This window comes from Grus americana, chromosome Z, assembly GCF_028858705.1.
Source record: "Grus americana isolate bGruAme1 chromosome Z, bGruAme1.mat, whole genome shotgun sequence".
NCBI lineage: Eukaryota > Metazoa > Chordata > Aves > Gruiformes > Gruidae > Grus > Grus americana.
Genome location: NC_072891.1, coordinates 52,056,865 through 52,073,272, shown reverse-complemented (window position 1 = coordinate 52,073,272; position 16,408 = coordinate 52,056,865). Strand labels below are relative to the sequence as shown.

Genomic DNA, 16,408 nt, shown 5'->3' with positions numbered 1-16,408 from the left:
TAAATATTAAAGAACCAAAACCAAGCAAACAAACCATCTGTCCAGTCAGTAGCTCAGGTTTTAATCTTCAGTATTCTAACTGCCTGGTTAAACCAGCACATTCCAGAAGAGACTTCAGACTTTTTTTTCTTTTTTCTTTTTTCTTTTTTTTTATTTTCAAATGTTCTCAGAGGTTACTTTACTGAAGGTAAAACTTCAACCAATGTGGAAAACAACTTTGGAAAATTTGTCTTGAAAGCACTAAATAAAAAATAAATGAAAAGGTAACCTTCCCTTTCCTAGGCTCGTTTCAAGACTAAGTCATACATAAAGCAGCATTCAAGCAGCCTGTATCAGTTACAAGGCTGCTTATCATCCTCCAGATTTCCTAAAATTATACCCCTAGTTTAAGATGTTCTTTGTTTCCTAAAGTATACATATGATTTAAAAGACTTCTTAAAAGCAGGCCAAAAATCTTGTCTTAGTGTGATACTCAGGAAGCCAAAAATACTGCAGCCGGGGTGGGACTACACATTTACTTGCTGCCCAGTTTCAAATGTGTACTAAAGAATAAACAACCTGGGCACTCACCTTGAGCTTAAATCATCAGCCCACACTGGTCAGATGGAATAAACTCCTCAAAGCGTAGCAGTTCTTGCTACATTTTAAATAATGTATGTATTCTTTGAATACTTCATGTTATATAATGAAATCCAATCAGTAAATAAAAGCATATTTTAGAGAATGCGTCAGAGCAGCATATACTGACAATGGCTTAATACATGTCATACCTTCTCACATAAGAACTGAAGATAGGTGGAAACTAGTTTGGTAATGAGAGCCACAGAATAAATAGTAATAAATAAATAAAGTCCGAGGACTAGCTGCACTTCACCCCTATTTGTCTGCTTCCAGAAAACTCCCAAGAAACATACAGAATTGGAGGAGAGCTTGAAAGCTTATTCTTCTAAAAAAAGAAACATATCCTATCTTTGATACCCAGTGAAATACCACGGTAAATAGAAGTACATCTAATTAGCACCTATTTCAAGTAATTTCTGTAACTCTCCTTGTTTACAACTTCCAGCTTCACTCTTTGTGAGCATTTTCCATTTCAGTAGAAGCACATCATTTGATCTCATCAAAAGACATGAATCTGGCAAGTGAAAGTCAGGAAAAAGTTATCTCTGGGAGATTTCTAAGTCAGGACAAGAAGAGATACAAAGAACAGCCCAGGAAAAGGAACAAAATCCGTCAGCTCTGGGCGTTGGGAGGGAACAGGAGGAAACAACCTGTGGACTGTCAGTGTCTTTGAGAAGACTATACACACTTGGAGCGCCTCTGTACTATTTGCTTTACCTGGTAACCTGCAACGAACACTTCATCTTCAGAAAGGCTCAAGCAGGACAGTTTAACAAAACATTTTCTCAAAGTATGACCAATAACCACAATGAAATCTGTACACGTGAAAGGGAAATTTATTTCTGAACACCTAGGAAAGACAAAATTTTGAAAATAAAGATAATTCTGTGAGTATCTATAGAAACTAATGTTTCGCATGTGGTTTGGTTTACTTGATTTTAAGGTAAAGGATCGAAAACTATTTCAGGGTAAACACTAAAAAACATTAGGGTTTCATTGTGCTTTGTTTCAGGGATTCACTTAAAGCACTGAATCCACTGTTGACCCTAAAGCCAACAAGTTCTTCACCTGTAAGTCTCTTTTGAAAAATCAAGCTTACTCCTTGTCTAACGTGACAGGCACTGTCAAGAATGATGATGTGAGGGGTTTAAATGAGATGACTCTTACAACAGTTGTGCCACAATTGTGTCATCTCATGTCAAACTGTTTTTAAACACACTTGACCAGCCAGCCTTCTGCACTAGACTTCTATGGACATACCACCTCCAATATAGCAATTGCACAAAAGTCTGGAGAAAACATTTCCAATAAAATGAGAGCAAACATGAGAAGAAAGTGAACATGGTTAGGTCTAAATTTCCATGTAGGTTGAGAGATGGTTCATGGTACCCATATGCAGAATTAAAGACATATTTTTAATAATTTAAGAACTTTTCCTAAGGTTTTCCTTTTGCTTGTCTGTGGGATGCTTTGGTAATTCAAACAAGAGCTTATTCTTAAAGAGGAAAACCTTTGAAATATTTGCTTTAAGAACATACAAACATGCAACGCAGACCAGAAAGCTGTTAGCTAGCCCACACAGTCCTGCACATAAACAGCTGCTGGCATCTTAGAGGAAAGTGCGTTAAGAGGAAGGTGTATCCACACTTTCTTTACATCATGGACATGCAAACACATCCCCAGAGTCCTCCTGCACCTCGTGAACTCAGCACCAGGAGTCAGAATTACACAGCTGTCAAACTCCAAATAGGCACAAGCAGTATTTCCTCTTGGGGCACCCAATCTGCAAATAAGCCAGAAACCTATGACAAGCTGACTCTCAGTCAGGCTGAGAAACACCCCCCTAGCTCTTGGCTCCACAGCTAAGATGCCATCATGCCAGGGACCACAGCCACGGGCTTGTGTGTGCTGGTGCACACCTCCACGGTAGCTGTGGGAATACCTTCACAATAAAAGCCCCCAAACAAGGTATCTCCAACTCTTGCAGTCCTGCTGAGCCACATGGGGAAACACTTAAGACCCTCAATAACATGTAAGTACCAGAGACAACTCTATTTCCTCACCACAAACTTCCTCAACTCCCAGCCAAGCTCATCTTGCAGGACGTATGGGGTATGGCTGAGATGGAGTTAATTTCACCACAGCAGCCCTCCTGGTGCCGTGCTGTGTATTGGTAGCTAGCAAGGTGTTGATAACACACTGGTGTTTTGGCTACTGCTGAGCAGTGCCAGCACACATCAAGGCTGTCTCTCCAACATTTCTTCCCCTCCTCAGCAGTAAGCTGGGGGTAGGCAAGCTCCTGGGAGGGGACAAAGCCAGGACAGCTGACCCAAACTGACCAAAGGGATATTCCATACCATATGACATCTGCTCAGCAATAAGAAGCTGAGAGGGGGAGGAACTGGGGGCATTCGGCTTTTTACATTTGTCTTCCAGAGCAACTGCTACGCATACTGAAGCCCTGCTTCCCGGGAAGTGGCCAGCATTGCCTGCTGATGGGAAGCAGAGAATAATCTTTTGCTTCTGCTTTGCTCCCAAGTGCAGCCTTTTGGTTTTGCTGCATTAAACTGCCTTTATCTTGACCCACAAGTTTGGGGTTGTTTTTTTCTATCTCATTTTTCTCCCCTCCCTGTCCAGCTGAGGAGGGCAGTGATAGAGCAGCTTGGGTCAACCCACCACACAGGATGAAGAAGGGGCAAGAAGACAAGGAGTCCCCAAGGACCCCAGGGCAGTCTCCCCAAATTCCCGGCGTAAAAGAGCAAATGAATAACAGGAGGTTACTTACAAAGCCAGAGAAAGAGCAAGGAGTCTGCACAGTACAGCACAACAGCTCAGATGAGACCAGAGCCGCATAGGGCAAGAGTAATGAGCCAACTTTAGCACCACAGTTACTGCAATAGGATATGCACTTAACGACTTGCATTTTATTCGGTATCCTGTACACACAGAAATACTATACTACAGTGGTACGGAAATAGAACTCACTTTTCTAACCAACTGAGAATCGTTTTGAAGTAAAAAAGCTTCGTAACTACCTTTAACGTTGCTGTGATCAGACAACTCTTAAAAACAAATAGCTAAGAGAGCACATCCCATGTCAGTAACTGGCCATTTATGCAAACGGTTCTGAGGCCTCTGTGACCATCCTGTTCCTCTCCAGATACCCTCAGAGACCCCTGCTACAATCTTAATCATCCACTCTTCCATGCATTTCTATTCTAGGGTTACTGATAGCTCGCTCTATGCTTTTCGAAAATGATGGCTGCATTTATGTAACTACCTAATGAAGCTGACCAAAACCAAGAGCTTAAGTGGGGGTGGGTACTGCTGCTTCAAGACTGACCATTCCAGTACCCAAATGAGCAAAATGCCATCTGGCCATCATCAAAGGCCAATACACCTCTAATGCTTCTGTTTGGTGGAGTGTTCTAGTCAAAGCTGAGTTGTGATCCACCAACATCTTCACCAAAGATAAAGACAAAACCTCAAATGAAAAAAATAAAATTATTATTAATTTTAAATTACTATTATTAATATTATCTGTATTTTTAAAGAAAATGTTATAGTGATGAGACTGTATTCTATGGTTGTCACAGACTTGTGACAAACCCAAAAAGGAAAACACAATGGGAAAACAGATACAAACGTTAATGTGGACTGCTGGTATGTACAAAGTGCACTATTTTCTTTCAATATCAACGTACATATTACCAAAAGATCAAAAGTATATGGGGTGTTTTGCATGAATGTAGTTTTTTGCATGAATGTAGTTTTTAAGTTTAAAATGCATGTAGTGGGTGTTGGACTTGATGATCCTTATAGGTGCCTTCTGATTTGAGATATTTTGATTCTATGATATTTTCCACCAGAGAAAGGGAAAAAAGGCTACAAAAAGAAAAGCTTTACAAACTTAACATTAGAACAAATGTCCCAAATACACTGAGGAATGGTCTTTAAATCTTTTTTATGCTGCATTTGTCATTTTGCATTTTCTGAAGAGAAACCTTCTCTGACAGTCGGTATTTATACCCTGACAATGTTTGATATCTGCTTGAATTGTTATAGCCACTTAATTCATGTGTTGCATTTTAGTTTGGCCTTTTGTGAAACAACACTATTTGATCTGTTATAAACTTAGGTTACAAATTACAAAATGGTCTTCTAGACCCAGAAACATCATTCCAAAAAAAAAAAAAAAAAAAAAGCGTCAGGGGGACAAATAAAGCAATCAGCCTTTTTCCAAATGGCCCTCTGTAGGCAAGTCCCTCCTAAACAGCAAAGCGAGGTACAACACAGCATCTCAGGTTTTTAACTATATTTGTGCTTCCAAAGAATAAAATTAGTATGAGTCACTAAAATCAAGCTAATCTCTTCATTCATTTAAAGAAAAATGTTTCAAGGATTTAAAATTAGTGGAAGAGAAGGTGCTAACTTGAAGTACGGATTTGGAAAGCACAAAAGCAAAAGGCCCTTTTTAATCTCTACTCTTACTGATTTGGGGAAGCAGAAGTTGCTAACACCTCTCAAAACCAAAAAGGCATTTTGCAGAAATATTTTAGCCAAATTTCTCAGGTTTATTACACCTTAATCATTACAGCATCATCAAAACTGGAGGATAAATTAAGATATACTTAAAAAACATATCAGAACAAGGATGGATCTCCTGTAGAAAGAAAATCATCCACTCAAAATACAACACTTCTAGCTGATAATTCCTCATGGAGCAAGGAACTAGATTTAGGCTGCAGTTCAGTGTTGCTTCCAGCCAATTTGAAGGTAAGCTGCTGCCAAGACAGGCAGTTTGGCACTCTCTTGCCCCTTCATTCCTGGATGAACGTGACCACCTCTTCGTTCTTCTGATGCTTGTGCTCAGCAAAGCTTTGCCGTGAGTGCTGATTCAGCTGAAGAAAACACTCTTGGTCAGGTCCAGGTTACAAGTGGATCCCACCCCTGCCCCAGCTCACCACAGGGCTGCACAAGTCCTGCAGAACAGGACAGCAACCGAAAGGAGCAACTACCCTTCAGCCAAAGCCCATATTTACGTCGGCTTAGAGCAACTGTCAAACTGCAGCCCGAGGGCAGGTTTTTATCTCCTCCATTCTGCACAACTGCTCTAAAACCCCTGTTATTAGATTCACTCGCTCAGAAATCCAATGACTAATTCTTTATTCAAAGTGGAGAAGCTCCATCAGCAGAGACCAGGAGGGACTCATCACCTCAGCCATAAGTCATTTCGTATGTGGGAGACCCAGCCTTTAGCCCCGGCCTCAAATCTGGCAGAACAAGAATTAAACTCTGGAAAGCATCAAGAACAAGAGTGGCTCATTGCAGACTTGTACACCTCTTCTTTTCCTATTCATTCTGACAAAAAAAAGTCAAAGTTGTAACCCTCTCCTTGCCAGCAAGCATATTACACATATAAACTAGCGCAGCTTACCTGCAACCTCTACAAGGCAATAGAATAAACCCTGACAGGCAGCCAGTCTTACCTACGCCAGCTGAGCCACCCAGCAAAGATCAAGCATTGCAGGTTTTCTCTTGAACTCTTTGATTGCTTTCATCCTCACCAAAAAGAGACTTTCCGTTCCAGTTCTTAGAAAAGAAGTCTAGTAAAAAATGATGCAACAGAGATTCAACTCTTCTAGACCTTTTCTGCTTCTATGAATGTCACCATCATTGTTTTCAGTTTATATTAGTCTTCAGCAACATCCTAAACACAAGTCATGCCTCTTCCCAAAAGCAGTGAAGTCCATAAAAATCTTGCAGCTCAACGAGGCTCAGTTTAATACGTAAATACAACAAGAGGACTTCAGGACAAAAGGGCAACTGCCTATGCAGAAAGTCCTGGCCCCAATCTCAGGTTTTGCACACGTGTACCTGAGGGAATAATTCCCCTTCTAGCACACAAAGAGCGCTCCTGATCTAAGGCAGGAGTGAAAAATCACACAGCAAGAGTTTCAGTGCCCTAGGAAAAAAGTCACCCTTGTCACCAATTAATTTACCAACCCACAACAAGCCAATCTGTTCAGGTACCCTACTAGATTGCTTGAAACAACCAGCTACACAACACAAACTATGCCAGAGCATGAATGCAACCTCTCTCGCCTTTCACTCTATTTCACTCCTTCCCTTCCATACACACTTAACGCTGGCATAGCATCCTAAGCAGCTTTGGCTTAGTCATCTGCATCTTCCGGAGCATCTCCTGTATCGGCCACAGAGTCAAAGATTCTTCTAACAGACGGAAATACTGATCAGAAATGAGCAGCTGCTATTGCAATGCCTAACACATTTTCTTCTTTTTCCATTCTTTATTATATAGACCTCGGGCCTTCAAGAGTAACTGACAATCAAGACTGGTGTCAGTCTATTCCACATCCCATAAAAACACATGCTTTTTCCAAAATGGTTATGCTTTCAGGCCCCAATCCTACCATGAAAAGCTGAGCTGCTGGACAGTCCTGTAACGCAGTCTCCAAAACAGAAGAAAGTAAACATAATTTTTCACTCTATCCCACTTACGCTCAGTGCCTGGAGCCAAAAACTCCTGACATTCAACATCAAAATAAATAACAACCAATGCAGTGATAATGTTATCTATTATCAGTTTTCTTCCCTTCCCAGATTTCTTCCCAAGAAGACAAACCAGAAAAACAAAACCAAAACCCCTTCCAACATGTAACTGTCAAGGCAGAATCATAATTCTGCTGATAGAGATCAGCAGGCATCACATGCCCATAAGGATGACACAGCACAAATACACCAGAGTGTCAGATTAAGCTGCCAGTGTAGCATGCGGTTTGGAAGTCTGATTAAGGACCACTAGTCCTACATCAATATCCATCTGCACGATAAATGCCTGCCCTGCTCTACCAGTGCAACAGGTGTATTATTTTACATTGGACTTATAACATTGATTGAAATAGTCTCTAAAAGCACCTTTCTACTGTGAAGTAAAAGATCCGATTTCCACCTCTAAGGTTTCTACCTAGTTAGTATCAACTAATCAAAATTTACTTTTGTTCACCTCTTTACATGCATTGTAGCCTACCAAGCCCATTTTTAAAATGGCAACCCTTCCCCTCCCCAGGTCATCCAGAAAAACACTTACCTGCAAAATCAATTATGTTTCCTGTCTTTTTGTTTTTAATAGCACATAACCTCTTTCAGTGGCCCATTTAAACGATTTTTCCTGCTGAACAAGGGAGTGCCACAAGGGCAAGCATATATTAATATTAAAGAATCAGTCAATGTAACTGAAATCCTGTTCATCACATTAACTATTACCCTTTACCCTTTCTGGCAGTTGCACGCTTAGTCTATTGTTATCTACAAAGCTAGTCTTGCCACTAATCACAACGTTTCCAGAGAAAGAGGTCTGAATTTTAGTTATGGCAGCGCAAACAAACTTTTTGGGTACTGCACCACATTTTGATTACTTTAGAAAACGATACTATGGAACGAAGTCATTTGCTCCCCAAATGACTTCAGCATAGGAAGATTTGTTACACTGCGTATGTCCTTAATGCATTTTAACACTGTTCTACACTAAGAAAAACACTAGTAAAAGTTTATCATACACAAAGACAGCGCAACAAATTTCATTTCTGTACAAGAAAAAAAACCCACAACCACTATTTCTGCTTTTGCCAGTCATGAACTCCATTAAAATACAGCTGAGTAATTAAGAAAATACAGGCAATTCTTCTTCAAACACTACAACATATTTTAAGAACCTGCAATGCAGAACAGATATGCCGCACGCTTATCCAAAAACAAGTTCATAAAAAGATCCTACCTGAAGAGCATACGTCAAATACAGCAGCATCCTGTCAAGCATTATGTGTAGAAATGCCCAAGGTGAAGCTCTAGCAACTTATAGCATAGCAATACTTACAACGTGGCTGCAGTAATTGTCAACAACAAAAACTGAAAGACAAGTAGAAATGACTATGCTTGCAGCAACATGCCGTGAACGTTTTCCTCTCTTTTTTCCTTACAGTCTGCAGTTTACATTCTGATGCATGCATTAAAACATAATTACGGTGGAAAGAGGTTGCAGATACAGTTACTTACATTGCAAGACATAAAACTCTGTAAACAAACAGCACATTGCAATTTACACTGTCACTCACCTCATATGACCAAACACACTGAGTTCCTCCAAACCTTCGGACACACCTGCCCACCTCCACGTCCTCATGAGTGGTGTACATTTCTCCAAGGCATTCACCAATATGTGGCACCATCCTCCTGAGAACCTCCCGGCTGAAGATCATTCCCGGCCCTCCCATGCAGAAATTCTCTCCAGGCTCCAGCCCAAGTTTTCCGAGTTCTTCAATATTACCCAGACCAGTCGGTCCCAAATACAGAGGTTTACTACTGTTCAGTGAGCGAAGAAACTCCTCCAATTTTTCACCTGAAAAAGATAAAAGATTACTGTTATTTCTCTGCCTAGTCTGCCAGCCATCTCTTTTCCTGTACTTCAAGCTTTTTTAAAAACGTAACAGGCACCTGAGACTGTCACAGAAAATCACTTCCAAAGCAGTATTCTGTACCTAACTGAAAACACCCTTGGACAAGTTTACCTTTCACAAGCTTCTTTTGTTTTTCTTAATTAACATTACAATGACATTTTCATTCAGCCAAAAGCCAGAACGTGATCAAAACTTCATTTTACCACTAAACCTTGTTCTGCTCAATCAGGACTAATGGAAAGCACTTCCTTGGTAGTTTAAAACTCTCTCTAAAGTAGGACAATTTGCCAATATAGTTCCAGGCTGGGGAGGGAGGGAAGGGAAAGGGAAATGCCGGGTATTATTTTAATAGGATTAATTTTTGAAAAGACCAAAGCAAATCTCGATTAACCAAGGTAAATATGTTTAATTGCGGAGTAATTGTGGGAACAAGGTAAAACTCAGGCTCCTTCCAAACTATTTCCAGTGCTGCAATGTCTACAGACTTTTCCTTCAAACCCCTCACCTAGTTCTTTTCAGAAACTCTGATTTCAAATTTACTTGACATCAAAAGTTTCTGGATAGGTTTAACTCAGAACCTTGGAACTAGTTAAAGACAGGTTCATTGCAACTCTGCAATGAGCCCAAAGTGACAACTTCTACATCTGCAACCCAATATATATACACAGATACACGCGTAAGTGCGCGAGTATTTCACAGATGAATGACAGCTGACAAACAAGCAGCCCATTAAACCACTCAAACAAAAGCAAGTGACAAACAGGGAAGCATACAGTTACTCCAGTTAACTTTTCACAGTGTTTTCAATACTGCAAGCAACCACGCTCACAACCTAGGCTTACAAGTTCAGTTTCTTCTTTCTTTCCTAAGAGCAGGACACTGCACGAGTAGCAGCAGCAACAAGCGCAGACCAAAAGCAAGCGGGTTGCAGAACATCTTTTTTTAATGGTGCTGTAAACCTCGTGAAATAGGGCCAGTGCTTTTCAGAGACACACGCTGCAAAGAACAGCAGCTTTACAAGCAGCCTTCGGCGGCGGCGTTTGCTCAGCCCAAGTGTCAGCGAGCCAACGCAGAACTTTTGTTACTGCTCAAAACATCACTTCCGAGCAGTACCGAGTCGAAGCCTTCGGGCTGAGCCGCAACCGCGGCGGGGGCTGCCCGGCCGGAGCAGGACGCAGTCGGCAGAGCTCTTCGCCGCTCCCGCCCGCCGCCTGCCCACGGGCGGCGGGACGAGGCGGGACTGCCACCCTTGGGCTGCGCAGCCGAGCGCGGCGGGACGCGGCGCCGGCACCACCCCGCCGCTCCGCTGCCCGCCCACGGCCCCTGTCCGCCGGCCCACGGCAGAGCCTCGCCCGGAGAGCCGCGCCGCAGCAAGCGCGGGGGCCGCAGCACCGAGATCCCACGCCAGGACCGCTCACCGCGCCCGCCGCGGTCCAACCCCCCGCCTCAGCCCTCCAACGCGCCCCGGCACCGCGGCCTCCCCAAGGACGGCCCGGCCCGGCCCGGCCCCGCGGGGGCACCTCGAGGTTCCCACCGGCACCTCAGCGCCGGGACAGCACCCCACGGCCCGCACACGGTGGCTGGAAGCAAACTCCGCCGGGGCGGTGGGTGGGCCGAGGTACCCCTTGCGCTCCGCCACCGGGCGGGAACCGACTCTCCCCACCCCCCCGCGGGACCCCGCCGGGCCGCCAGGCCATCGCTCCGCTCCCTCCCTCCCGGCGGCGGGGCGCGCCCCGGCCACCTTTAATGTAGACGTCGTCGTCCGCCCGCATGAACCATTCGTACTTGTCCAGGTAGCGGTCGTGCATGTACTTGATCATCATGAAAGACTTCTTCTGCGGCGGGTAGGAGTCGTCCACGCCGGGCAGGGCGACGACGGGCAGCCGGGGCAGCCCGGGGGGCGCGGCGGAGCCCTGGCTGGAGAAGAACTCCACGCGGCCCGGCACCGAGGGCGCCCACGTCCGCTGCGCCGCCACCGCCCGGCTGCCCAGGTACTTCTGGGCCGTCATCACCCCCACGTAGAGGAAGTTGCGGGGCTTGGCGTAGCCCGGGGCGCCCCCCCAGTCCCCGCTCCCGTTGTGGCTGCCGCCGGGCCGGCCGCTCCGCTTCTCGCCGCCTTCCTCCTCCTCCTCCGGCTCCCCTTCCCCGCCGGCGGCGGGGCTGGACACCATGCCCTCCGCCGGCGGCGGCGGCAGCTCCCAGGGGCTGCTCCTGAAACTCGTGCCGCCCAGCACCGCCGCTGCCTCCGGCGGCGCCTGCTGCCCGCCCGGCACCGCCGCGCCCCCGGCCGCCCCCGGCCCCGCCGAGCGGCCGTAGTAGGAGCAGAGGCTGGAGCCGCGCCTCTTCTTTTCGCTCAGCTCGGCCACTTTCGGGGCGATGAGCCAGGAGGCGGCGGTGAAACCCAGCACCAGCCCCAGCCCCAGCCCCACGCTCAGCCAGGGTCTCCGGGACCGGGCTGCCATGGCGCGGGCGGGGCGGCTCCCGGAGCGCCGCTGCCGCCGCCGGCTTCCCCCCGCCGCCTCCCGCTGGAGGCGACCCCCGTCCCGCTGCGGCCCCGGGTGCGGCGACTCCCGCCGCGGCTCCCTGCCCCGCCGCGCCGGCCCGGGCGGCTGCGCTGCTCCCGAGTCAAACTTCTCCGGGCGTGAGGGCGGCGGCGAGGACGGCAGAGCACTAGCGGCGGCCCCTCCGCTCCGCTGGCACCTTGTCACCGCGGCGGCTGGTCCCTCCCCGCCCCTCCCACCAGCTCAGCCTCCTCCACACGGCGGCCGCGGCCCCCGCTCCGCGCTCCGCCATTCAGCCAGCTTCCTCCGCGGCTGCCGAGCGCCTCACCCCGGAGGGCGCCGCCGGCCGTGCCCGAGCCGCTCCGGGGAAGTGGCCGCCGCCGCCGCCGCCGCTCCGGAAGGAAACGATTTTTTTAGGTGCCGCTCGCAGCTCCCCCGCGCCGCGGCCCCGCCACCCTCCGGCGCCCCCTTCCAGTCCCGGGACCAGGGCCGCCCGCCCGGCCGCGCCTCTTGGCCCCGGGTGCGCCCCGGTGCGCCCCGCTCCCGCCTCCGCGTCGGGAGAGGCCGGCGGCTCATCTGCGGCCGCAGCTTCACATCACCCGAGGGCGGCCACGGGACGGCGGGTGGGACCGTCCTGCCCCGGTTTCTCATCCCAAGGGTGGTCATGGAAAGACAGCTGAGGGCTGTAGTTTCAGGAGGAGGGAAGCCGTCTCCTCTGCCCCTGCTCCCCGGCCTCTTCACTTCAAACGCTTCATAACTTTCCAGCCAAGAACTGTAGCCCTCCCTGACCATGTCTGTTCCTGTGGTGTGGATTCCCACAGCCTGCGTATGTTGTTATCACCAGCTCCAAGGTGCTGGAGCAGAGCCTCTTCATCCTCCAGCCTCGGGGTGACTGCACCGTCCACAGCCCAGGATGACTGACACCTGGAATTAAACGTTCAGGCCACTGTGCCTGCAGAGATAGCTTTAATTCTGAAGTTTAAGGTCTCCCTTGTCTCCTCCATATTTATATGCATCCCTAATTTCATTGTGCAAGATGCTCATCTCCAGCAAGAGTCATAAATTGTTCATCACATCCATTTGTCATTTCACTGAAATACACCAAAGCTACTGAAGATGCAGTAGCAAATGTTTAATCATTTGTCAGCAAAACCACCCATTTTTGTAGCTAAGTCTATGGGATTTTCTGTCACTTCACACGACTTTATCAGTTGTCAGGCACATATGTCAAGGCAAGAGGAGGAGTATGGAAGCTGGTACGGTGTGATGCTAGCAGAAGTAATGGAATAGTTGTGAGAGAAAAAATTTCAAACCTTTTTCCAAAAAGACAGAAATTACTTTGCCCACCTAACGAAGAAAAAGGCCTCCTACTCTGCATAGTCTTTAGCTATGAAAGATCACTCACTGAAGTAAATTTCAGTTTTTCCTTGTGCCTTCACCACATGCAGTGAGCAGGCTGTGGGCTCTTTGTGTTTCTGAGATGTGCAAGCATCATGCTCAGGAAACATACCCTCTGGCTTCCCCAGGGCTGAGCATCCTTTCCAAAGCAGCCCATCATTAATTTCCTCTGTACATCACACAAGCTGCAGGATTTATAATGCCGAGCAGCAAGGCACTGAGTACCAGTTATTCACTCCGCTGTCACCACTAAAAACAACAGCCCGATCAATGTGTCCGGGCACATAAATGTTCTGGGAGCAACAGGGTGGCAGATTCTGGGTCTGCCTTCACGGAGCTACTAACAGGCAACAAGTGAAGGGGAAGGCTCTCCTTCAGAAGGCTTCACCATGGCATGAGGGATTACCAGGATTAGGATTGTCTCAGATTTCCATATGAGTCTTCCATTTAAAAAATGCTGTCCCACAGTCCTTCCCCTCCACTCCCACAAACAGTTGGGGGGTGCTGGGTCCCAGCAAGTCCTGCACAGTATGACTTCCAGCAGTAAGGGCTCCTTTACACCTACACAACCTCACCATCACAGTGTCCTAAAATTTCAGACAACTTGCTGCTAAGGGGTCGCACAGGTGCAATGTCTGACGCTGCGCCACTTCCATCGCTTATGCATACACTGAAGTGACTCCGGTCAGTATCAGCTGTGCCAGCTCCTTAGGTCTGACAGTGCTTATTTTTGTCACAAAAATAGCAGGTGGGCCCATGAGAGGTGACCATAAACCTTTTACACACCTCAAAGATGAAAATGGACCTTAAGGCATTATGTGTTATCAAGACAGTTTATAAGGGAATAGAGTATAAGGATATTTGGAGCAGAAATAGTACACGTGTGTACCTGCATTTATATTTTTTAGTTCAATGCTATACCAGTATTTCAATACACCGCGGGGAAATGTGTTCTGGGTTTTTACGGACAGACCAAAACACAGGCTGGGCTGCTTCTATAGGAACAACAGTGGCATCTAGTGGTTAATAATAAGTCCCAGACCTGTGTTCAGTAAAGGAGCGACACTCAGAATGCCTTTCCAATTAAAAGAAGTATTTGATATAATCACTTGTTAAGCTGGGCTTAGTCACTTCATGTCTACATGGCTTGTTATGTGTTCGAATGCATTTGATAAGACTATTACTCCAATGTCACACTGAATGTGTTTGGAGGGAATGGGAGAGGCGAGGGCCTGGCAATTTCTTAAAAAACTTGAAAAGTAATCTTGTAGCAAAAATTGGATTGGAAATTAGAAATCCTGCCTTCTGTCCACTGTACCATGTGTTTCTAATTATAATCTCAGGGGAGTCTCTTAACATTTTTAGTTCTTCTCTTGTGAAAAAGGTGGAAAACACAATCTCCCATTTCACCATAGTCGTTTTACAGCCTCTAATCAAATTTTACACACATGTCCTTTGATGAAGAAACAGCAGAAACATAGGGCTATGATTGTCATTAGCAATACTTTTAAGTGAAAACAATGGGGCTTTAGCTCCAGAAGAAGTGGGCAATCTTTCTTACACAATGATGCCAGCAGAAGCCAGAGTTCAAACGGGTGGGTATCCACTTCTCACTCTCACTTTACTTTTTTCAGAGTCATTCTGGCCATACTGAACCCAGTCACTTTGTCTTCACCGGGCACAAAGCCCTGAACTGAAGGAGTGGTCAACACGTCTGCAGTCTCAGAGAGGAACAGAGCTGGGTCTTACTACTTTTTCTTCTCAGGTGGAAGTCCAAAGCCATCAGTGATAGATTGCTAGGAATTCCTACTAGGTTTCAAATTCAACACTAGACAGAAAATAAAGGGTGATAAAACTTGAGTGCTTTATTGGATGTTTTCACTCAACTAGCTTGCTGAAATGCCTGAATATGATGCTGACACTTGAGCTGCGCTTTACAGGTTGTACCTATTGTGTAAAGGGCATCTAAACCAAGATAGACATAACACTGTTTGCAATCTCTTCACAGCAGCCATAGGTGAAAAGCATTGACTAAAGCTAGCTCCACTTTAAGTGAGGCTCAGGGTAAGTTGTGAAACTGTATCTTTGGGCACAGTCTCTTATCCTGCTAGTCCCATGTCTTGCGTCAGTCATCTCCAGAAGGAACACTTTAACAGCAGAGGTTGATCATCTGACACAGACATCGCCCTGGAGCAGATTAGAGCTGAGCAGGGAAGAAAAACCAAGTTAATTCCACCATCACAAAGGATCTCACTGAACTGATTTCTGTTCCAGTTTTATTTCACTCAGAAACAGATATCCTAAATAAACAAATAGGTCAGTTAGAACAGCAGCATTTATTTTGTGCATTAGTAACCAGTTGCTACAACATGCAATAAGTCAGCTGTAAAACAAAAGGAGAGGTGCCTGAGGACTGGAGGAAAGCCAACGTCACTCCGGCCTTCAAAAAGGGCAAGAAGGAAGACCTGGGAAACTACAGGCCAGTCAGCCTCACCTCCATCCCCGGGAAGGTGATGGAACAGCCCATTCTGGGGATCATCTCTAAGCATGTGGAGGAAAAGGTGGTTACCGGGGGTGGTCAGCATGGATTCACCAAGGGGAAATCATGCCTGACCAATCTGATAGCCTTCTATGATGGCATGACTGGCTGGGTGGATGAGGAGACAGCAGTAGATGTTGTCTACCTCGACTTCAGCAAGGCTTTTGACACCATCTCTCATAACATCCTCATAGGTAAGCTTAGGAAGTGTGGGTTGGATGAGTGGACGGTGAGGTGGGTAGAGAAGTGGCTGAATGGCAGAGCCCAGAGGGTTGTGCGAAGCAGCACAGAGTCTAGTTGGAGGCCTGTAGCTGGCGGTGTGCCGCAGGGGTCAGTACTGGGTCTGGTCTCGTTCAACATATTCATCAATGACCTGGACGAGGGGACAGAGTGCACCCTCAGCAAGTTTGCTGACGATACCAAGCTGGGAGGAGTGGCCGATCCACCAGAGGCTGCGCAGCCATTCAGCGAGACCTGGAGAGGCTGGAGAGCTGGGCGGAGAGGAACCAAATGAAATTCATCGAGGGCAAGTGTAGGCACCTGCTCCTAGGGAAGAACAACCCCAAGCACCAGTACAGGTTAGGGGCTGACCTGCCGGGAAGCAGCTCTGAAGAGAAGGACCCAGGAGTCCTGGTGGAAAACAGGTTCTCCATGAGCCAGCAATGTGCCCTTGTGGCCAAGAAGGCCAGTGGTATCCTGGGGTGTATTAAGAAGAGCGTGGCCAGCAGGTCGAGGGAGTTTATCCTCCCCATCTGCTCTGCCCTGCCCTGGTGAGGCCAGATCTGGAGTTCTGTGTCCAGTTCTGGGCTCCCCAGTTCGAGAAAGACAGGGAAGTACTGGAGAGAGTCCAGAGGAGGGCTGCAGAGATGATG

The 16,408-nt window shown here is 46.8% G+C and overlaps 1 pseudogene; it reads right to left on the bottom strand.

The window, feature by feature from the left end:
* Positions 1 to 4,177: 4,177 nt before the first annotated feature.
* Positions 4,178 to 16,408, bottom strand: part of LOC129199980 (chondroitin sulfate synthase 3-like) — a 15,567-nt pseudogene continuing 3,336 nt past the window's right edge.